This window comes from Lissotriton helveticus, chromosome 9 (genome assembly GCF_964261635.1).
Source record: "Lissotriton helveticus chromosome 9, aLisHel1.1, whole genome shotgun sequence".
Lineage (NCBI taxonomy): Eukaryota > Metazoa > Chordata > Amphibia > Caudata > Salamandridae > Lissotriton > Lissotriton helveticus.
This window is the reverse complement of record NC_136070.1, coordinates 609246352-609269662: the sequence shown is the minus strand read 5'-3', so window position 1 is coordinate 609269662 and position 23311 is coordinate 609246352. Positions and strand designations below refer to the sequence as shown.

The window sequence follows — 23311 nt, the reverse complement described above, 5'->3', positions numbered from 1 at the left end:
TACTAAAACTATATGTATAATATGCTTAATTATATGGACTTACAGATAGCCCTCATCTTCCATTTTCTGTTATTGGGTCATTCATATTTTCTTTCCGCCAAACACAGAATGGGACAGTGGGCGAGCCCCCTGCAGCCATTAGCTAATTTCACAATGAGTGACCGCATGCTTCCTTTTCAGAATGAATGTATCCACATACAAAGTAGTTCCCTTAGTGCCAAGGGCTACTCAAGGCAATGTGTTACCTTTAGAGACCAAAAAATATTTGTGTTTAGCCACTGTTTTATTTTTAAAGATTTACGAGAACCTGCAGCTTCCCCAAACATAGTTTTGCAAACCATGACAAAACAATCATTAACAATGCAAAAAGGCTTACAATTAATACCTTCACCAATGCTTGTTAAGGATGGCCTTTTGGCGGAAGTGGGTGTCACACAGGACATGGCGTCACTTGGCACTTACATACAGACACTTGCTGCATGCCAAGGAGTAGAAAATGCCCAGGACAAAAAAATAGAGCTCGAAGAGGGCAGCATAACTAATATGCTAAACAAGCAGATGCACACATTCTAGTCTGATCACCACCATTAGAGGCAGCTTCTGCCACATTATATAATGACCACTGTGGGGGAAATATTAGTTTGATATCTTGGAATGTGGCAGGCCTAGCTTTCAAGTTTGGAGATAAGAGATGGATTAATTTTATAACCTCCTATAAGATCACATGCTTGCAGGAGACTTGGGAGCTAAAAAATAAATTCTTCTTAGAAGGTTATAAGACATGTTTCCTTACAGCAGAAGGGTCGCCCTCTGGACGTGCAAAAGGGGGTCTAATTGTTTTTATAGCACTTGACATCAGAACAGAGCATTTATGGAACAGCTGAAGTACAACTCTAGAGCATATTAGTACGTTTTTATAATGCAAAAAATAAAACTCAGGGTCCCTCAAGTTTGAGGGAGTTATCTGGGCTTCTGGAATCATCAATGGGTGATGATTTCGCACAGGACAATCTTGTGTTGCTTGGTGACTTTAATGGTCATCTTTGCCCGATACTGGTCAAAGCTTGAGTGAAAACCCCATTTGCCAGGCTGCAGAGGAATGGCATATGGAGCATTTTCCAGACAGTCGAGAGTTAAAGGCCCTTTTAAACACCTATGCTTTAATGTTTACATTGCAAAATGTACTCAGGAACCCTAATAGTTTTCAACCACTCTCTTATAAAGGAAGGGGTCAGGCCACAATTATTGATTTAATTTTTTATTCATCATCCATGGGTCATATTATACAGTCCTCCAGGATTTTGGAGAGTCCCTTTAGTGATCATAACCCTGTGATTCTGGGGCTAGGGGCACAGGTCCGGAGGGTAGTACAGGTCATTGGGAGGATGGGGGCAATAACTTCAACAGATCAGGGGAGGCGATTGTGGTGGTCGCAGGTGGACACTAACGCTCAACAGATCCCTATTCAAACTAAGGCAAAAAGAGATGATATGCCTCGAAGCAGCCCCCTTAGGAGAGGATGTACTTAGTTCCTTTATCACCATCGCACAGGCTGTGGCTGGCTTGTTAACTGTGCCGGCAGTCCCTCCCTGCTCGGATAACCCAAGATGGTTTGACAGTGGGTGCTCTAAGGCACTAAGGAAGCTAAAAGCAGCCCTGAAAGAGATTCCACATAATAAAGATAGGGTAGCTAGTTCATGTAAAAATTATAAAAGCGTGCTAAAAGAGCAGAGGTTGTTATTATAGAACCAGGCCTGTGAAGAGCTGGTTCAAGCTAGCGAGTTAAAGGAAGGTCGTCAATAGTCCGTGTTTCTCTGAACCTGATAGACCGAGTATGGTTCATCATATAACCCAGGATCAATGGAAGGTGCATTTCCAGGGGGTCTATAACCATGGTGACGGAGAACAAGATATTGTTGACCTGGTACCACACCCAGGCGTTGTGCAGATTAACTTCCTATTGGATGAGGTTAAAACTGCCATAGAGGGACTGTCAAGGAACAAGGCCCCAAGACCAGATGGGGTCCCCCATGACCTGTTTCGGAACAATTCAGACGTCTGGGCTTCGATTTTTACCAGGGTACTTAATGCAGCAGCATCAACATCAATGCCTAAGTCATGGTCCACCGCTATCATTGTCCCCATCTTTAAGAAAGGTGATCGGGACAACCCCGTGTTACCGCCCCATATCTCTGATAGATTGTACTGTTAAGGTTTTGGGTAGGGTTCTATTAAATAGAATGGGCAGCTAGTAACGGAATTATTTTAGATGCTGAATGTGGCTTCAGGACAGCCAAATCAACAGTAGGTCAATGCCTCAACCTCTATCTGTTGACATCAGAATACACAACCGCCAAAGAAGGTTCTATTTACTTGGGGTTTATGGACCTTACTGCGGCGTTCGATAGAGTGAAAAGTAGCAAATTGTGGCCTCTATTAGATGAGATAGGCGTAGAGAGGGCAATAATGAATGTTTTAATGTCTTTATATGCTAACACAACAGCTGTAGTTCGTTTTACACAGGAGGTGGGACTCACTGATAGTTTTAGATGTTCAAGAGGAGTGTGTCAAGGGTGCATTCTTGCCCCTTTTTGTTTACATTGTATATCAATGTGCTATAATCCCACCTGATTTCACTGCAAGCTGATACCCCGAGAATAGGACCTAGACCAGTACGAGTCCTGTTATATGCTGACGACGCAGTACTTATGGCATGAACACATAGAGCATTACAAGTGTTAATTGATGGGTTTGTCTCCTTCATGAATACGCTAGACTGATCCCCCAATTTTACTAAATCATGTGTTATGGAAATAGGGCGCTGGGGGACTAGTACAAAAACCTACAAAGCAGGCACTGTTAGCTTAGCCAAAGTCTCTACTTTTACATTTCTGGGAGTTGTATTTGATGATCAATTAAAATGGAATAACCTCAAGGAGAAAAAGGTAAAGGTGATGAATAAAGCCCTGGGAGCTATTGCAAATAATGCATATAGGTTAGGTACATGGTCCCCAGGGGTGATTTTAAAATTCAAAGGCTTTGTCCGGGAGTGAGATTTGGGGCTATAAGGTAGCTGATAAATTACAAATCGCCCAAAACAATTTTTAAAACGGATTTTAAAAGTGTCACAAGGAATACCTGCATATACTGTACACGAGGAATTGGGTGCAGACCTAGTTGCAGTCAGGCCTTCGCTCTGCTGGGTGAATGTTTGGTCCAATGAAGAGGCTTCTCTTAATCAAGCAGTAATCGTGGATTGCCTCTCCTTTGATCACGCATTAAAAATTCCCTGGTTAAGATGCATCAAAGAATCATTCAGCGCCCTGGGAAGACCAGATATATTTATGAATTAGAAGACAGTGAAGAGGGAGGATAAAACGCTAATTAAAGACCTATTTTTTAAAACAATCAGTGCTGAACGTGAAGGAACGGAGCTTATGAAGCCTACAGTAAGACCACGCTTTAGTTCAATCAGCGCCAGGTATGGAGCCTTACCTCTCCATATTATCTAGTCCCCATGAGCGTTTTTTAATTACCGGTTTTAGACTGATTATGTTTCACCATTTAGTTGCCTCGCCTCTAGATTTTGTAGTATGTACAGAGGATAGAGGGCCCCGTGGCTGCGACAGTAGGTCTAAAGAACAAAGGTACCTGTCAGTCGGATAACGCCGAGGTGCTCAGAAAGCTCGCTAGGATAAGCACAAACACCCAACAACCGGATAGATCAAACACATTGATTATCAACAATTGCTGGTTTTAGTCCTGTCAGACCACCCAGATGGCGGAGCCTCATCATGTAGGACACTCAGGCCATGGTAAGTCTGCAAAAGCCCAGGTGTATATTGGCAATGCATGACTGAGTCATGGTCTGGATACCGCAAATGTTAATACAAGGTGGTACTGATAGGTGCAGTGCAAAAAAATATACAAATAGTGCAGTGGCTAAAATGGCTGTCAAGGCAAACGAAAACCTTTATTAGTGCTTGCCCACAGACACGCAAGACTCTAATGGTAGATATTGGGACCACTAGACCATGGAGGCTCACAAAACACACGAACTGTAACTCAGACAAACTCATCTACCTGATCACGTGCCCATGCAAGAAACAATATGTGGGGCATACAACGAGAGCCATCAAGGCTCGAATCAGTGAACACAAAAGTACGATCCGCTGCAAGAAACAATCTACAGGCCTCACAAATCATTTTCTTGAGGCCAAACATAGAGCAGAGGATCTGACTTGGGTGGTTCTTGAACAGCCATACATCCCATCACACATCGCTGATGTTTCGCACTTTTTATTTGTTAAAGAGCAGCGATGGATTTTCAAATTAAAAACTGATGTGGCTGGACTGAATGACAACATCCCGTGGCTCTCTATCTGAATACCTTTTCCGGGCTCTGTAACCTGCGTGTGCACCACTTGCCATGATGATACTCCTCTGTCCCTATGTCGGGGACTTAGTGCGCACCTCTAGGCACCGTGATCTAAGCGACCACTCAGATCCTTCAAGTGGCGGCTGCCATATGCAGCTTTTTCCACTAGCAGGGTGCACTAATGTAGGTTGGGAGTATGCCTGGGACTGTTTAACTACTTGTACATTCTAGGTTTTATGAGACTTTACTATTACTAAGGGGTTGTCTGACTGAGTTGGGCATTCACTGGTGCCCAGGCAGGCCTCCAGCCTCCAAGGGGGTTTTTCTTGACTCTCTGGGGCGGGTTCCATCCACGGTTTGGCCTGATAAAGGTAATGGTAACATCTACCCCTAGGGGCGTCTTTATCTGCATCACTATAGATGGTTCACACTGATTTAACCACACCTAGTTGTAGCGATACGGGCATACTCTGCTAGCGCGTGGACATAGCGGCGCCCCCCTAACTACAGGCGTCCGACTTGGGGTGCATGGGGTTCATATCTGGGAGTTTCCTCGTGCTGATCGATACCCCTCTCACTCGCCTAGTCGTTTTGACGAGTAGCTTAGGCTGAAGTGATTACACATGTGTTATTGTTGCTAACATGTTAATATTCTCATATCACATTTGTTAGGACGAGGCGGCGCTTTAGAAGCCGGGTAATTTTATTTTGGTATTTCCAGGAAGCGCTCGCCAACTCCTGATAATAGATGCGGCTTAGAGCAGCCTGAATACGGGTGCCGCGATTGCTGTAGACGAGCGCACCCGCTATGCGCATGCGCCCATATGCAGACGCGCGATGCGGGTAGTGTTTTCCTCATGGCGAGTGGCTTTCAGCCACACATGCGCGCTATCACCTTTAGCCGTCTAGGCGCATGCGCCGGGTAGTGTCTCGACAGCGCATGTGCGCTGTGACTACGGGACTCGCACCAGCTGTAAGTCATCAACCCACTAGCGCCAGTATTTAACTGGCCCAAACCGGTCCGTCGGTGCCTCCCCTTCGGCTCGTGAACCCGCCGTGAGGTACCGACGGACAGGTTAGTTGGCATTTGTGGGGTTTAGATGGTTTGGCGGTCTAGCATGGACCTTTAGCTTGGGAAGGTAGGCGGTTTGTCTACTTAACGCTAGAACAAGGGTGGAGATGAGGGTTTGACTGTGTGCCTCCTACCCATCTCTCCTCTTTCATGTTGACTAAAGATAAATTGTGAAAAGTAGAGACAGATGCTGCGCTGCTGTGCAGTATATGTAGAGAATTAAAAGTAAATTGTGTGAAAGGAGATACAGATGCTGCACAATTGTTCAGCATAGACATATAACTAAGCAACTTGTTTGCAATTAATATTTGGCAATATGCTTTGAGGTTACTTTTTAATTTGATTCGCCTTATGCGGTCACCTTGTCTTTCGTGGGGAGATTTTGTGTGGGCAATTTAGAAAACTGATTGGGTTAAGTAGACAATACAGTGTATGGTAGGTTTGACAGTGATCTGATCTAGTTACTGTCTTCATTTATACGTCTAGAGCGGGGCCTTATCTTTCCGAGCAGTTGCCGGGTGAGGTGAGGCTTACTTCCCTCATATTGATGGGTAAGTGTCAAATTCATATATCTTTGTTGTTTTTGAAATTTCACTACAGTAGTACTGTGTGGTGACGGTATTTCTCGCACCACTGGAAGGATCATCAGACGTGAGTGATTGATCCGGCTGAGGTTGCTGGAATGAGTGCTGGGTATGCATAGTATTGACACGCAGTGCCTTGGGCATATTCAAACATTTTAGATTGACTATGTTTTACCAGGCGCCACGTGGTTATTCAATTGGTATTTGGTTTTCTTTTCTTTTGACTTTTTTCACAGGGAAGACCAATCGCATCCACTGAGCAATTCGAGAAGATGCGGTAGGATGGTCGTGTTCGACCACTCTTAGTTTACCTATAATATGGTCGTTTGATTTAATTTCTTACTTTTTCATTCCTACACAGTTGGTAGTGTAATCTGCAGTAGCATTTTTGAAAGCTTGGCCCTGATGAATGCCAGTGAATTTACACAGTACGGCAGAAACATGTTGGCCTGAATATCTTTGTTTTCTACCAAGCAAACTGGACAGTGATTATTTTACACTGTCATTACACTATTTTTTAACCTGACGTCCAGGCAAGCACTAATAAAGGTTTTCGTTTGCCTTGACAGCCATTTTAGCCACTGCACTATTTGTATATTTTTTTGCACTGCACCTATCAGTACCACCTTGTATTAACATTTGCGGTATCCAGACCATGACTCAGTCATGCATTGCCAATATACACCTGGGCTTTTGCAGACTTACCATGGCCTGAGTGTCCTACATGATGAGGCTCCGCCATCTGGGTGGTCTGACAGGACTAAAACCAGCAATTGTTGATAATCAATGTGTTTGATCTATCCGGTTGTTGGGTGTTTGTGCTTATCCTAGCGAGCTTTCTGAGCACCTCGGCGTTATCCGACTGACAGGTACCTTTGTTCTTTAGGTTGTCACACTGGGGGTATTTACCTGTTAGGTCGTTAAACTTTCCCTCGGACCCTCCCTCACTAATTTGTTGTAATGCGACAGTAGGTCTCCACAGGATATTTTACAAATTATCTTTTTATGTAAATATTTTACGCTGCCCAGACGTCAATTTCTTAAACCATATTTGAAAGATATGGGGTTCAGACAAGCTTGTGTTGCTCTTGTACATTTGCAAATCATGCAAGTTCCTCGTACACAGTGTGTGGTTATTCATTTACTAAAAGCAATGAGAAGATCAAGAAAATCCAGATATGATTGAGCTCGGGAGTGACATTGTGGAACCAGGCTGGGATGATGGTATAATTAAATGTACAGGAAAGATTTTAGGGTTGTATTTATGTCACGTGGAACGTTTGTAACGAATAGTGCCGTTATTTGATATCTCTAAGAGTAATTTTAAGCCAAGGTTTGTCCAGTTTCCTAGTAGAATGATAATGATATTGGTATGATTACTGTGTGAGGAAATATGTTTATAATGAATTTAATATTGTTTTTAATGTATGACTTTTTTTATGGCATTCATACTGCCGAATAAAGATGGTTTATTATTATATTAACCGTACATATTCAGCGCATGAGCTCTAGTCTACATTGCAAAGGGTTATTTTTTTTTTTAAGTTTCAAAATCAGGCCTGCATATTTGGCAAGTGTGACACCCCACACAGACCTGCCTTTTTTTAAGTCAAAAGCAGTTTCCATGTCAAATCAAATTAAATAAAATGTATTCGGTTTTTGTTTATAAAACCATAAAAGTTGCACAAATACAGATACAAAAAAAAAACTATTAAAAAAATTAATACATAATTTAAAACAATTATTCTGTACCGCTAGTGAATCAACTGGATTAATAGACATGCCCGGTTATACCCACTTTACACATCCATACAGGTGCTGAATTTCAAAAAAGCTTTTAAAAGCCCTACTATAAAAAGATATAGTCTTCTTTCAGGAGTTGAAGATACAGAAGGGTCGTGCAAGCCTGTCTAAATTTCATTCTTTTTAAAATAGGAACCAGAAAGTGCTTACGGGGAATTTCATACAATTTGCATAAAAACAAGAAGTGCAGCAAATCCTGCGGAGACTGACCGTCGCAGCCGCAGGGAGCTAGCACTTGACCTCTGCTAAAACCCTTAGGTCTGGCTAACAAAAAGTGGAACAGGTTCATCCGGAACCTAGTTAGCTGAAACTTCTTGTGCGTTGACAAAAACCCTAAAAGTTAAGGTTCAGTCGTCTGGGTGGTTTTAAGCATTAAATACATCCGGACCCTAGGTTTCAACACCTCCTTTGCTTCCCTGTCCGCTTTCCTTAGAGTCAGAAAATCTATCTTGGTTGATCCACATCCTTCTTGACGATAGCGCCAGGGTTGGTGAATAAATCACCCCGCCCTATCCCTTCAAAACTTATTTTGATGTACATAAGTCAGCGAATAAGGGCCGAGTTATCAAGAGACATACACTCTCTTAGTATTAGATGGTTGAGATTTAAGTCTTTATTCAGCCAACACTTAAGCCAAAAGATCAAGGGTCACAGGACAGGAGCATCACTTAGGTAGGGGACCCCTAGTTCCTCATGGACCGCTAAGTTAGAGGTTCCAAGGGGAACACATAGTAAGCGTTTCAGGAAGTCATTCTACTACCTGCAGGGAATCTACAGGAGTGTATCCCCAAATTTCACTACCATAGGTGGCTATGGCCAGGCTTTTAGCTTGATAAACTTGCAGCATAGCTCCTGTAGGTTTCTTCCCTATTTTAGAGGCAAAGTTAAAAATCGCAGTGTTTACACAAGTCAGATCCCCTTTTTTCCTCAAGATTAGGGGGCCCCACTTAAGTTGGTCGTCAAATAGGAAAATACATTCGAACAAGGGGTTTTGCATGTCACGTAGCACTTACTAGAGCACGTGAATGTTAAGACTAAACTTACAAAGTATTACAATACAAAGTGCAACTGGCAAAAAGCCAAGGCCTGGTAAGTAAGTGTGTTGCACAGATCCGGGAGCCGGCATGTTCTATGTTTCTGAGTATGGAGGGCCTCAAGCAAAATATAATTGATCATAATGGGTTGGTTATGTTCAGTTTCTCTAGTTTCTAAATATGCTGAAAGTTGGAACATCTAGGAACCTGTAGGAAGGGAAATGATGGAGCTTCAAGACGTAAAAACACTTGCTAGATTCTATGCTATACCAAAGGGGATGATGGACGGAGCGCATGAGCAAATCAAACACTCAACCCCAGTCAACTGATCTGGGTTTAATCTATCATCATTCTTTAGCACACTCCACCACCCCAGTTCAGACATGGCCATAAGCAAATCAGTCTGACCCTGTGCCTCATGGGAACAGTCCAGCCCGAACTGCCAAGCCAGGTCTTCCCTGGACCGGAAGCAAGCATCCTGGGACCAGTTTCTGGCTAATCAGTCGTCATCAGCCAGGCTCGCTTGAATCAAGTGGCAGAGTGAGCAAGCGACCCACGTCTGGGCATACCCTGCCAACTTAGGGCGAACAAAGCGATACCAAAGGGGTTCTATGCTAGGCTTGCCGGAGGAGCATACCCCAGGTAGTTGAAGCCTTGAAATTCGCTGTATTCCAGAATGAGCCTCACCCCTACAAGCTCATACACGGTCCAACAAACTTCTGCGTTAGAAACAATCAACCCAATTGTGTTTGTAAATTGCATCAGTGCAGCCCATAATGCACGGGAAATGCTGATAGCAGGTGATAACGTGGCCGTTGCTAGGAAACCCGAATAGAAACTCGAACATGCCGGGTAAGGTTTATGTCAACTCAAGTAGCTCTTTCTAAGCACTATTCATCCCCAAAAACTCGAATTAGAACTAAAATAGGCACGTAGCGCCCAACACCACGAGTATAGTAGGAGCTGCCTACTTTGGAACTGGGGAACCAGGTTCGAGTCTCGGCGTCGGCTCAACATTGTGTGATTCTGGGCAGATCAAAAGGTACCTGTGTCTAAACCAAATACAAAAATATGTCCTAGCTGCTCACGTGAACTACACCCCAGAGCCCTCTGCCAACCAAAATCAGCGCAAGTTCACACTTTATTGCAACGATTCTCCAGGCTGTGTTTTACAGCAAAGTCGAGTTTTGCGGGAAAATTCTTCCACAAAAAAAAACCCACCCGATTTTAAACATAATTTACCAATAAGTGAAACATTGTAAATTGTACAGATTTTCTCGGAATTAATAATATTCATAAAAACACTCAGAAATGCTTGCGATGTTTCTCCTTCTTGGCAAATCAGTTAAGTGGAGGCAGATGTGAGCTGCAGGTTAAGACTTAAATGTATGGCCAATTTAGTCTTTCATCCTTTAAAGGTGATAAAAATGAGCAAATTAAATGGAAACATTTTAACACCTACTTAGAAAAGGCAAACAGTACGGCCAGTAAGTCGTGCCAGCTATATAGTTCAGCGAGTCAACGCTCACCGCTGACGTAAGCTACATGAAGTTAATTAAAATGTCAGCAATGTCAACGCAGTCTGTCATCTTTCTGAGGTTGGTAAACGAAGTGCCATTAAATTAGTTGCAAGGAATACCTGACATTTACAGAACTTCGAATAGCCTGCAAGTTGTTGATCAGAGTGGGGCGGCATGATGCCCCCCCCCCCCCCCACACACACACACACAAGCACTTGTATAGCTGCCAACTGGCCCTATATCGTTTGTGTGCCCGTTGAGACTTTCCAGCCGGTTTAGTCAATCTTGCACTCTGGAACTAGCAGTGTTGTACTATAGTGGTAAACTTCAAAGCTAAAAGTCAGAACCTGGCTTCACGTCCCGTGCGAGCCAAGGGAGGTAGCTAGCTCCAGAATGAAGCTTCCAGAGCTCAGGGTTTCACATATTAGCCGCCGGCACTTTATTCGTTAAATGATTCACTTGTGCATTCGGGTACTTGTAGTTTACACGTCCACGTGCAAGACTACAAGCGCAGGAACACGAAACAGGAAACTAGGAAAGAAGGATAAGCTACTCCTACCTGGTGTGGAACAGCATGAGAATTCTGGACCCCAATATGCTGTTCCAAAGTAAACAGATCCTGAAACCTACCCCCTCCTGGCTGCAAAGGGAGAAGCAATGTTGAGGACATAAACTTGGGTCTTACTTCTGCACTTTGTTATTGTCAAGAGTATGTGTCCAGCTGGCTCAATTGAAGTAATGACTACAAGTCCCAGAAAGCAGTGAGGTTTCAAACGAAAGCACTGAACTGGATAAATTGTGCTTCTGCAGCATATGGCACTTTTCCTGGTTTAGTAGGAGACAACAGACCCTTATTACCCAACTGAATGGCACTTTCTCGACCACAGAAGGATAAAGGGCAGCGTGCACCCACCTGGATTTCAAAATGTCACCATGTGATCAGACACGGGTCTTGCAGAGGATGTATTAGTCTACGGAGCTGTCAGGCCCGTGTGGGCGCTATATAAATCATCAAAGCACTCAACCTGCATCTTCTACTGCTGTCTTGTGAATATCAGACTCGGCACTTTAGGTTTCTTTGTGGCCAGTTACTGTTAATCTTGCAAAAGGGTTGACAAAGAAAAGGTAAAAATTACTAATACTGCAGGACAAAGAAAAAGAAATCGGACTGGAAGAGCTGTTTTCATCGGAGGCGGGACAGCACTAGATTCTAACAAAAACTAAACTTCAAACCGACTTACCATCTGCCCCCCCAGAGCGGGCACCCCCGCCCCAAGTCGGATATTGTACAATCCCCACGCGCTCCACCTCACCATAAACTCTTACCTCCTGTGTGGGTCTCCTGCTCCCCTCACAGAAGGGTCCGCACTACAAAATCGACCGATAAAATCTGGCACATTTTGAAAACAAATCTTCCGAAAGCCCTCGAGCTCGGTGCGTCTGGGGAGGCGGCAGAGGAATGAGCCTGCGCTACTTATGGGGCAATTCACAGGCAGCCGAGCGCGCGGCTCCCCCCGCCCCCTCCTCCAATGAGCGCGCCCGCAGAGCCAGAGAGGCAGGTCTGCACAGGACCCCCGTGACTCACGCGGGAGGAAGCAAGGGGCCGGGGAGCTGGCGCTCGGGCGTGGAGGTGCTAACTGCCGCCTCCCGCGGCCCTCCAAAGCCTGGGGGAGGAAAGCGAGGGCCGCCTGAGGCGTGGCTGAGGGGAGCTCAGGGGGACAACGCGCCTGCTGCAGGTGTTTATGGAGATGTCACCTGCTGCAGCTGCAAGGGCCAGCCTACGCATTTACACGGCAGGATTTAGGGGAAGAAGGCGCATTTGAAGGGAACTCGCTGCCTGTGTAGTTGCAGGCTAGTTCAGTGGGATAACGCGCCTGCAGCAGGTGTTTATGGAGATGTCCCCTGCCCTCGCCGCAGCTGCAGCTGCAGGGGTCAGCCTAGGCCTTTACACGGCAGGCTTTAGGGAAACAAGGCGCATTTATTTATTTTAATTTTTTATTTTTATTTAATGCGATTTTCTACAGCGCGAACATTACCCGAAGGCGTCAGAGCGCTTTACAAAAGAACCAGTTGCGATACATAACGATTTAGGATTACATAAATTACATAAAAGATACAAACAGGGGAAACATTGCAAATGTACAGGTTGTAAAGTCACACAGGGAAGAGATACAAATAGAAACACTTGCAAATGTACAGGTTGTAAAGTCCCTCAAGGAAGAGATACAAATAGAAACACTTGCAAATGTACAGGTTGTAAAGTCACTCAAGGAAGAGATACAAATGGATAAACTAAGAATCACATAGGAATGGTAGTGAGTACACAGGTCTACTACATATACTAGTGGGTAGAGTTATCTCTCTCTCTCATATATATATATATATATATATATATATATATATATATATATATATATATATATATATATATATATATACACACACACACACACACAAATAGTAGATTTTCTCAGGATTCCATTTTACCAGCGATTCGGCTTGGACAAGTATATATCACATATTTACAAAGTGCTGCCTGTTTAGTTGCAGACTAGTTCAATGGGATAACGCGCCTGCTGCAGGTGTTCATGGAGATGTCAACTGCCTTTGCCCTGGCTGCAGCTGCAAGGGTCAGCCTAGGCATTTAACGGCAGGCTTTAGGCGGGGAAGTAGGGAAACAAGCCGCATTTGACGGGAACGCGCCGCCCGCGTGGTTGCAGATTAGTTCAGTGGGATAATGTGACTGCTGCAGATGTTTATGTAGATGGCAACTGAACCGCAGTGACGTAAACAAAATGATGGGGCCTTCTTCAGAATGTAAAAAGTGGTCTCTGCGTCTCCCACATCTCACAGATATGGTCAATGGGCTGAATGGGGTCCCCTTAAAGGCACCCCTCCCCCACCCACACTCTTTGCACACCAGGGATGGTGGGGTCTGCGTTATGCCTCTGGTCATCTGCACCCTCCCTGGCTGCAGGCAAGTGTTAGGCCGAGGAGCAGTAAAACAAAACAACGTTGGGAAAGCACTGCCCATGTGATTGATGGCGGGGTAGTTCAGTTGGATAACGCTCCGGCTGCAAAGATTTGTGCGCAACATTACCTCAAGGGTTTTAAAGCGATTTTCAACCTTTTCAAGTCGACAAAACGTGCAATGACCCCAGTTAGCCTGCGGCTGGCAGGTTTGACCCCTCCCCCTTTGGGTGGGAATACATTTTTGACATCTGTACTTACAGTCTTGGCTACATATTAGCTCAAGTGTAAACAAGCAAAATAGCTCTGTTGGTATATTTTCTCAATCTCTCCGAAATATTCCCGACCAGACACAGACTTCCCGGTTCCTGTGACCCCGAGCAGGATAAGCACCGTTATATTCAGTAAGGTAGCTCAGTGGGTTCAGTGCCTGCTTTACAGTTATTTTTTGAGCAGCTTGCAAATGATGCATATTAATTCCCAGGGGACATATAGCATTTCATCCTCCTTAGAACCACATAGCTATTATTATTAGGTACCTGCGGCATATATCCAACTTATACCTGCTTCTGTACTTCTCGACTTTAGCAATGGTTGAGTCAAGCCCCGTCTTAAGCATAGGTCAAACACCTTTTCGCGGTGAGCAGTTGACGGGCGTCCCGCGGTGGTGGTTGGTAGCATTTCTTAGGTCCGCCCCCTCTCCGCTCATGATAGGAGGGCAAGGGTGGTCAGGGCCAGGCATGCGCTTTAGTTTGGGATTCGTGTCTAGTGTTTGTTTGGGTTGGCTGCAGTTCTGGGCCAGTGGTTGAGGACGTAGAAAATTGGGGGGCAATAGAAATGTAGTTATTGTAAATTTGTTGCTGATAAGAAGGTGGTTTGGGGTGGACAGGTTATAGGAGTTTAGGATAGAATTGAACACAACAACAAGCGGTGAGGGTAACCAACAAAGTGCGCTCAGGAGGAGGAGCTACGCTAGCAACCAAGATGGCTGCATAAGCTCCCGGCTCCGTCGACCTCCGCCGATGGCGGACCTATCCTGCAATTAATCCTGACCTCCCGCCCGACTCCCGGGTGTCTGAATCGTTGCTGAGCCCAGGGGGGCAATCCCGGAGTTGTTCTCGCTCTGATTGACGAAGTTACACCGTCTTTCATTTTTGGGCCTACTCCAGTGTGTAAGCCGGGGCCTCGAGTACTGACCCAGCCGGGTTTCAGTTGAACAACATCGGCCGCGGGTACCTGGCGGAGTCCGGTCTCATCGGAGTGATATTTATTCTTCAATCCTGGTGGTGGTTTCTGGTCCCGGCGAATACTGGACAGACGGCGACGAGACGTGTCTGCTGCGGTGGGTGGGGGGGCCAGGTCACGGGGACCCTGTTGCGTCCCTCGGGGTCTGCGGGTGGGGCCCCCGCTCGCGGCAACAGTGTAAAGAGCGCCAAGCCTACAAGTCGCCCGTCGCTTCCGTCCATCCTGCTCCTGTTTGTTTCCCCGGAGTAGCCGGCCTCCGGGGTTAAGGACCTGCTCTGTTATCGTGCAAGCAGCGATGGATCGGACGATGTGTGGACCATCACTGGGGACCGTCATGGCCGCCATCGGGGCTCTTCACTTGCAAATGGAGGCTATCTTCTACAAATTGGCTGTAAGCATCGAGACTGTGTGTTTGAGACCGGACTCCAGCCCTGAGTCAGACCTGCAACATACGGTGACCCCCGCGAAGCTTGATCTAACTCGAGAGGAGAACCCCGAACATAATCAAGACCTGGTGCCATTTGTCTATGCACGAGTGCAGCGGTACGTTGCCGGAGCTCTTGAACAACCAGCACGATCGGCAGAGTCTTCGCCCGACCAGGACTTATTTTTTCCTTCGCTTCTGGAGGCTTCCTTTCATACTTTCTTGACTGACTTTCGTGTATCTGGGAGACTTCGAGTCTTCACATTTTTGACCCTTTCAGGCAGTATCGGTCTTCCTTTTTTACAACGTTTTGACTCTTTTGCTACTATGTCGGTCCTACCGGATGGAGTTTGTGCGATGGATCATAAGGGCCAGGGCTGACTTTGACTGTCTGAGTTCGGTACAGTGACTATCTTTTGGCTCTGCTGGGTGGTGTCTATGAGCGTAGGGGCCTGATTGTCTGATTGTCTGGGTTTGGTACAATGGCTATGTTTGATAAGGGATTTGCTGCCTCTGTTGTGCCAGGGGTTGGGCGGGAAGGTCTTCTCCTTTTTTGTGACTCCCCTATCTGTTTGCTTATTAGGCTACTTTAATTCGCTTTGTACGACGGTAGGGGCTGTCTGCTTTTGGCGGGGGGGAGGGGAGTCCGGGAGCTCGTATTGTATTTTATGACATTTCCTCCTCCATCTTTTCCCTTCCTTGGGGTTTAGTTTAGTGGGCGACAGGCACGCTGCTAGTGGGGTTAGGTCGTATCCATCTGCAGGGGTGCAGGGTGGGGGGCTAGGTTTTTATTTTTATTTTTCCTTTATTATGTTCTATGGCCTTTCTTTTTCCCTTCTTCACAAGAGATGTGGCATACTATCCTGAGCCGCTTAATTCCTCATATCTGGGTGTCGAATGTTAGATTCTCATATCCTGTCTTCTGGGTGGGCGGGTTCCGATGATGTGTGCTTAAGGTTCTCTGTACCGTATTGCTTTACCCCAGCTCTACGCTGGCATTGTTGACTTTTAGATGCCTATAATTCTTGTGTATTTCCTCAAATCATTTGCCCGTTCGCCATTACAATATGTTCCTCCAATGAAACCCGATATGTACATTTCTCCTCTTGTGTTATAATTAACAAAAATATATAAAAAAAACAAAAAGTGCGCTCAGGCTTTGAAGGGAACGCTGCTCCAACGGAGAGAGCCCTGATGATGTCCTTTTAGGATGAAACGCGTTGGCTGGATTAATAGGATTATGTACCTTGGTGTTGAGAAATGGGATTGAACATTAAAATTGAAATTGGTTTTCCAACTGATAAGACTCTCAGTGGATTTTCTTGGTGCAAAACAAAGAATGGAGGATATATGAGCATACAGCTGTGAACTTTATTTACATTGAAGAATTAATTACACGCTCCTTTTGCATGAATTATTGGAGTTTACGATAGGTTCACTCATGGTTGGCCGCGGTAGTAGTCGGGTGGATCACTCTGAGCCAGTGGCGGCTGGTGACATTTGAAAAAAAGGTGAGGAGTAAAACAATTGTACTGCACTGCGGCGAGTGAGCGAGCCCGAACCCCTTTCGGGGGAGTTCTCTCCCAGAGAAAATTTTGAAAAAAAGAGTTGGCAAATGGTGCATTTTCAAGAAAATGTGAGAAAGTAGGAAGATTAATGAATAATAATAATAATAATCCACATTTGTAAAGCGCCCAATCACCCGTAAGGGTCTCTAGGCGCTGGGGGCCGTCGGGAAGATTAAGCAAGCTATTGCCCAGAGTCACATGGTGCTGAGCTAACCTGCCGCCGGAGCCGGGGATCGAACCCTGATCCCCCAGATTCCAGCGTCTGAAGCAATTGTGAATCTGTTCTATCAAAGACAATGACTGGCAAAACTGTCCGTCTAATCAGATGCACATCGGAAATGTCCGGCCTACCACGTGCTCTGTCCATCTGTGCCAATGTGTGCTATTCTTTCACAAGTCCAATGTGCCCCTGTTACTAATTGACAGGAGAGAATCCCTGCACTTCCCTCCGCCACAAAAGAGTAAACATTATGACTAAATTGTTTGTTTTTGTTGGGGGTAGCCTCGGATGCATGTCACATGCCTCCCACCGACAAGGCTGTCCGTCGGCTGATAGCAATATTGCATGCTGCCAAGCAGACTTTAAACTCCACTTCACATAATCTTGTGCAACTATTCATTGACTCCGGTTTACCGGAGTGATTTGCTTCAAGGCTGATATGCACTCATACACAATAACGAATACATACTCACAACTCAAAGTTCAGCACTGCAGATCACTCACAATCCCCCAAACATAATTACTTAACACAAGCCTGCCAGATGGACTTTCTTGCTGGTCTTACTCCTACACAGTTGAAGGCAGACTTCTACTCCCACCCCTTCAGCTTTGGGGGTTGGGACCCCTCACCTCACACTCGTCTTCTTAGGTATGGCTAGACAGGTATATGACATCTATCCTCATGTTACTCTCTTATTAGGTCTTTTTTATTAGGTCTCTCCTCTCATGCCAGAATCTTAGCGCCTAGACTCTTTTGGGTAGTAGAGCGCTCTACAAATTGCTATTTCATGTCACAAGGGACTGCTCTGAATGGACTAGATGCTTGAATGGGGGGGGGGGGACAAAAAGATCAGATTTACTAAGCATTGCTAAACGTGCTGCGGGGGGTGGTGGGTGGTAATACATTAAATCTGGTGGACACAGTTACCATAGCAGGCACGCCAGATATGAACAGGGGCGCATTTATTAAATAATGATGCATGAACATAGTAAATACACCAGGCAGTACACACATTATCACAGTAAGATAACATACCCCTCCCCCCAGCCCCCATCAAGGCCCTTCCCTCACCTGGGGGTGAAATATGAAAGGCAAGACCCTGTAAGGTAAGTGCTGCCAAAATGGCATCTCTGAGAAGTTTGGATGAGAACATAGATCACGTCGCACAAGCTGCAACATTTCCAGGCAATATTGCACTAGCTGGGGACAATTTTGCAGTTGAATTTGAATGGATGAGCAGGGCAAAAATGTTATGTTGTACCTGAAGGTCTAGATTAGTTCAAGCATACCGCTCAGCTGCTTCCCATGGACTTGAACAGAGTCATCGCACCAGGCCTGAAAAACTCCTTCACTCTCCAAAAAATGTGATCTCCATTGACTGAAAGGGTATCACCCTCCAAAACCACTCTGTATCACCCTCGCCAGAGCCTTAAATGGGTGAGATCATTTTTAAGGCGGTAGCAAAATTACATATAATCGGTGCAACTTTGCCCAGCATTTGTGAACTGTCCACACCGGATTCCAGATACAATGCAGATCACCAGAGGTCGCTTAATAATTTTCTACTCTAAGTTGCATTTGCCATATAGTTCAAAGGTACACAGGGGAAAGCCCTATTTAAATAAACTCTGTGTGCATACTGAATGGAATCAGAATTGCTTCTCTCCAGTAACAGCTGCATACAATAAAAAAAACATACCTTCCTCCAGATCACGCGCTGCCGCCTCAGCTTCTGCTGCTCCTGGCGCGTTTTACCTAGGCAGCCACCCTCCCCTTCCCTAAGCCAAACAGAACGCTGCAATGGCAGCATTGTGATTGGCGCAGTTCAGCAGACAGCGCCCCAGCCGGGCGCCTATCAGGAGGCCATTTTCTCTATTTTGGCTGCATGCAGCCTATATAGAGAAAAGGTAGAGTATGCATGACTGCTTTGGTCGGCCCTGGGGCTGACCAAACAGTCAGGACCCACAACAGTGGGCAAGCCACTGCCCTGTCTGCCCTCGAGCAGGACCTTCCACCTGCCCGCCCCAAACCAGGCACTTCTGCTTTCTCGCAGGGCGAGAAGCAGAAACATAAAATGGTTCTGCTTCTCGCACTGCGGGAAAGCTGTGGGGCGAGACCCCTATGCCCCAGTGGTGGAGCCACCACTGGCCTCAGTGAGGAAAAGGGATGGAGGACTGGTGGGAGCTATCAGACCGTCATGGCGGGTTAAGAAGACTCTTGCATAAGGAATGTTGCTATTGGGGACTGGAGTTATCAAAGGGTGTACTTAAAGGGAGAAAATGCGGGCAGTCGGCCACAGGAAGTATACGTGGCATGCTTAGGGGTGTGTGTTTGTGCTGGAGGGGTAGAGTTGGACATGTTATGTCATGCAGTTGTCTGTAAGGCAGTTGTCAGTGTCTCACAAATTTCCGATACGAGCCTGTCTTATTAAAGCAGCCTTTCCACATTAAAAGAAAGCGTGGTTCCTGTGTCTGCGCCGCCTTACCCGAATGAGGTGTGAGGAAGAAGGGAAGCCACGCCTTCATATCAGCGGTGGCTGCTCCGCTATGGCGCAGGAGCGTCGCCCCCCCTGCCAGCAGCCAACAAATGAAAACTAAAACGACAATAAACCCTTGTTTATTATGGTTTTATTATTGCTCTCGGAGCTGAAGCTTGGGGGCAGAGCCAGGGGGGTAACAGGCACTAGGGGGAGTGTTTTGCACGGTCATCAGTGCACATGACTATTTGGCCAGCCGACTGAGGACGGCCAAACTGTCATAGGCACTGAAGCTCTCTCCAACCCGAGCTGTGTTGCTGGTGTGGAGGGAGCACGTACAGGCTCCCTATCTAACTGGGAGTGCAAATCGAGGGCACTCAGGCCAATCCTGATGCTGCTCTCATGCTGCCAGCAGCATGAAAGCAGCTTCCGGATTGGCCGCATTGGACTCTGGGGGCATTTGGTGGAGAAGAGCGTAATGCAGCAGGTAAGTGTTTTTAGTTTTTCTTTATATGTCTGGTCACCCGCCGTCCACCCCTTCTGACCCCTCAACCCGGCCACTGTATTGAGATACCGGCCGCTACTGCTTGGTATATGTATCCAAGTAATGTTATTAAGAGTAGCCCACGTCCGGGAGATCCACGTCCTGGGGCTTCCAGCAGCAACTGCACAGCAAAGTGTTTGGAACCCACAGAGCGAGAATGCGTCCCGGGGCGTAAGAACAAACAACAACAAGCAGTCAACATATATACATGAAATCAAAGAATAATGATTTCAAATACCAGTAGTAAACATAAATGCAGGACTAAGTGAAATACACCATTACATGAGGTCATAGAGCTGAAGTGGGCCAGAAGGGACTTCCAAGGGTGCCTTGTAGGCTGAATACAATGTGTAAATGAGGCTGAGCTGCCTGTTCTCTAAAACTAACTTCCATCCCCTGTCTGTGAAATATAAACACTGTAAACAATTAAAAGCATGAAAAACGTACAAGCAAATCCAGGACTTTCCCTGAAATGTCAAAGTATCATACGCATTTAAATGGCAGCAAAAAAAACCTTGCTTTTTGGAAAGGTTTAAAATGCCTTCACGTCGTTATGTATAGGTAGGGTGGGAGGGGCTAGAGTTGGGAAGAGCCAACAAATAGACAGAGATGCCATTCCAAGGGTCTGGCTGGGCTCTAAGCGCCTGTGATGGAGCCAAGCATTGAAAATGTTTGGCGCGTAAATCGTGAAACAAACATCATATGGTAAAATCTCTACAAATGTTTTTAAAAGATGTGAAGTTATGTAACACGTGGAAGCATTTCACCTCCGTGCATCAAATCATATCACTGCTTTGAGAGACATTTATTACAAATGTTTGTTTTTAAACATGTACCTCGAAACATTAATGTCAACCTTGCCTCGAGGACAATGCCAATACTGAACACAGAGGTAAATCAGTTGTCATGTGCACCGTATATGGGACCTATGTGATACATGAAGCAACATTATAGCCTGTTAAACCAAACGCAGGCGATTTTTCTATAGCGCATCCTGAACTCGGATATTTCAAGGTGCTCTCATATCCAGATCTCTGTACTGGGGTGAATGTATGACATTGTTCTGCATTCTGTCCACCAATTGTTCTTTTTAGGTCTCGCCTGTCAATGCGCATGCGCATTGAGCAGAGCGAGACTATGGGGGCTTAAACAGAGCTTACCTACACTGGCGATTCACTGGCGATTTGATGAAGTGCATGTGCACTTTTAACTCAATGCGCAAGCGCAATTAGTTAAAATGCGCGTGCACAGCATCAAATCGCCAGCTTAGTGCCGCCAGCAGCTCTTCCCGCTCCGCCCCCTGCTGCATCAAAGGCTTGGCGCTCTGCCTCAGCCCAGCCATTCTCCTCCCCTAATTACCCCCTGCTGCAACAAAGGCTTTTTCACGGCCGGCCGGCCGTGCTTTCAGTTTCACGGCTGGCCGGCCGTGTCTCCTTTTCTTTTTTTTTTTAATCCGCTGCATGTTGATAATAACGATATCTGCTTGCTTTGCTTTATAGCACTTCTTATCATAGTTTTGCCGTTTCTAAGTTCTATCAATCACAGGCTTTATAACACTTCTTATCATAGTTTTGCCGTTTCTAAGTTCTATCAATCACAGGTTCTACTGTTATCATTCTCCTCCCCCCTCCCCACATTAATGCCCTCCGTCTTGTTTGTTGCAGTCTGTCTTCCTTTTGTCTCTCCCTATCCCTCTTACTTCACCTTTTTCTCTCCCCGTCCCTCTGCTTCGCCATCTCTTCTTTCCCTCTCGATTCCCCGTGTTTCCTCCTTTCCCCCGCCTCACTCTCTTCACTATATGTCTCACTCCTTTCTTTCTCCCCTTTATATATTTTTTCCGTTCTCTACTTCTCTCTGTCCCTTACCTCTGCACACCCCTTCCCTCCCTCCACTCGTCTGTTCTCTCCCTGCCCCCTTGGTTTTTTTTCCTCGCACAAATGGGAAAAATGGCACCCATCTGTGAACCTGGCAACCCTGGGAGCTGCTTTCCTTCTTAGATGGCATTACGTCAGCAGCTATTCCGGGTCCCTGCCACTCCGGGTCCCAGTTCAGGCCTTTCTTTTGCACGTCATTGTTTTCGGGCAAATTGGTCCAATTTTCAAAAGGGTAGGGGGTGCGGGGGCACACTGCAGGTCAGCATTACATACCGCAAATCATTATGGCAGATGCAGTTCCTGTTAGATGTGTTTTAACATATGTGTTTGCACAGCCAATGCTTGATGCATTCCTGGACATGTGTTTCTGAGTTATTTCGCTCCTTCAACAGAAAGTTGCAGTCGTATTGAGATCAATTACAGTTCCTTCTTCCACGTGTATCTGCTGCTGTACATTTAAATGTATATCAGTTCTCCTGCAAGAAGTGTTGTCTTCCATACTATGCTCTCCAGATGACACCATATCATCAGCGATTCCAGAGCTTTGCCCTGGGCTTGCCTTTACCTTTTAGGGTGCATTAGTACATCTGTTATAGTTGAAATGAAACAGGACGACAACTCCCAGAATGCATTCGGCTGTTAAAAGGAAAGCTGAGCACTATTCTGTGTAGCTGGTATTGTGCTCTTACTTGTACATCCGTTCCTGTGCTATGAGCTGCTCCTGGGCTTTTAAAAATGCAGCAGTCCTACTGAGAATGTATATGGAGTCCCTGCTAATAATTGTTGCATCTGTGGCATTAAACAAGTCAGACCCCTCACCCTCACCCCCTCACCCTCAACCCCTCACCCTCACACCCCCTCACCCTCACACCCCCCCTCACTCACCCTCACACCCCCTCACTCACCCTCACACACCCTCACACACCCACTCACCCTCATACACCCTCACATCCTCTCACCCTCACCCACCCACCCTCACACCCTCACCCACCCTCACCCTCACACCCTCACACACCCCCTCACCCCCTCACCCTCAACCCCTCACCCTCACACCCCCTCACCCTCACACCCCCTCACCCTCACACCCCCTCACCCTCACACCCCCTCACTCACCCTCACACCCCCTCACACACCCACTCACCCTCATACACCCTCACGCCCTCTCACCCTCACCCACCCACCCACCCTCACACCCACCCTCACCCTCACACCCTCACTCATCCTCACCCTCTCATCCTCACACACCCTCACTCACCCTCACACCCTCACTCAGCCTCACCCTCACACACCCTCACACACCCTCACCCTCTCACCATCACCCCCCCTCACCCTCACACACCCTTACCCTCATCCCCTCACCCTCACACACCCTCAGTCACCCTCACACCCTCACCCTCACACCCCCTAACCCTCACACCCTCACCCTCACTCCCTCACACACCCTCACTCACACACCCTCACACCCCCTCACACCCCCTCACTCACCCTCACACACCCACTCACCCTCACCCTCACACCCCCTCACCCTCACACCCCCTCACCCTCACACCCCTCACCCTCACACCCCTCACCGCTACAACACATATTGTGTTACAATA

At 46.4% G+C, this 23311-nt stretch overlaps 1 protein-coding gene across 6 annotated transcripts in view; it reads right to left on the bottom strand.

Moving 5' to 3' along the window:
- LOC144781670 (G-protein coupled receptor 4-like) overlaps window positions 1–23311 on the bottom strand; it is a 390377-nt gene that overhangs the window by 135347 nt on the left and 231719 nt on the right. For 2 of the 6 annotated variants that reach the window (XM_078660642.1, XM_078660640.1), the window contains exon 1: window positions 11718–11875. The exons of 2 other annotated variants lie outside the window; for them this stretch is intronic. The gene's annotated coding sequence lies outside the window, so the exon portion shown is untranslated. Of the gene's footprint in view, window positions 1–3138; window positions 3324–11717; window positions 11896–23311 lie in introns of those variants that run through there. 2 more of the 6 variants (XM_078660644.1, XM_078660646.1) reach the window with 2 other exon arrangements.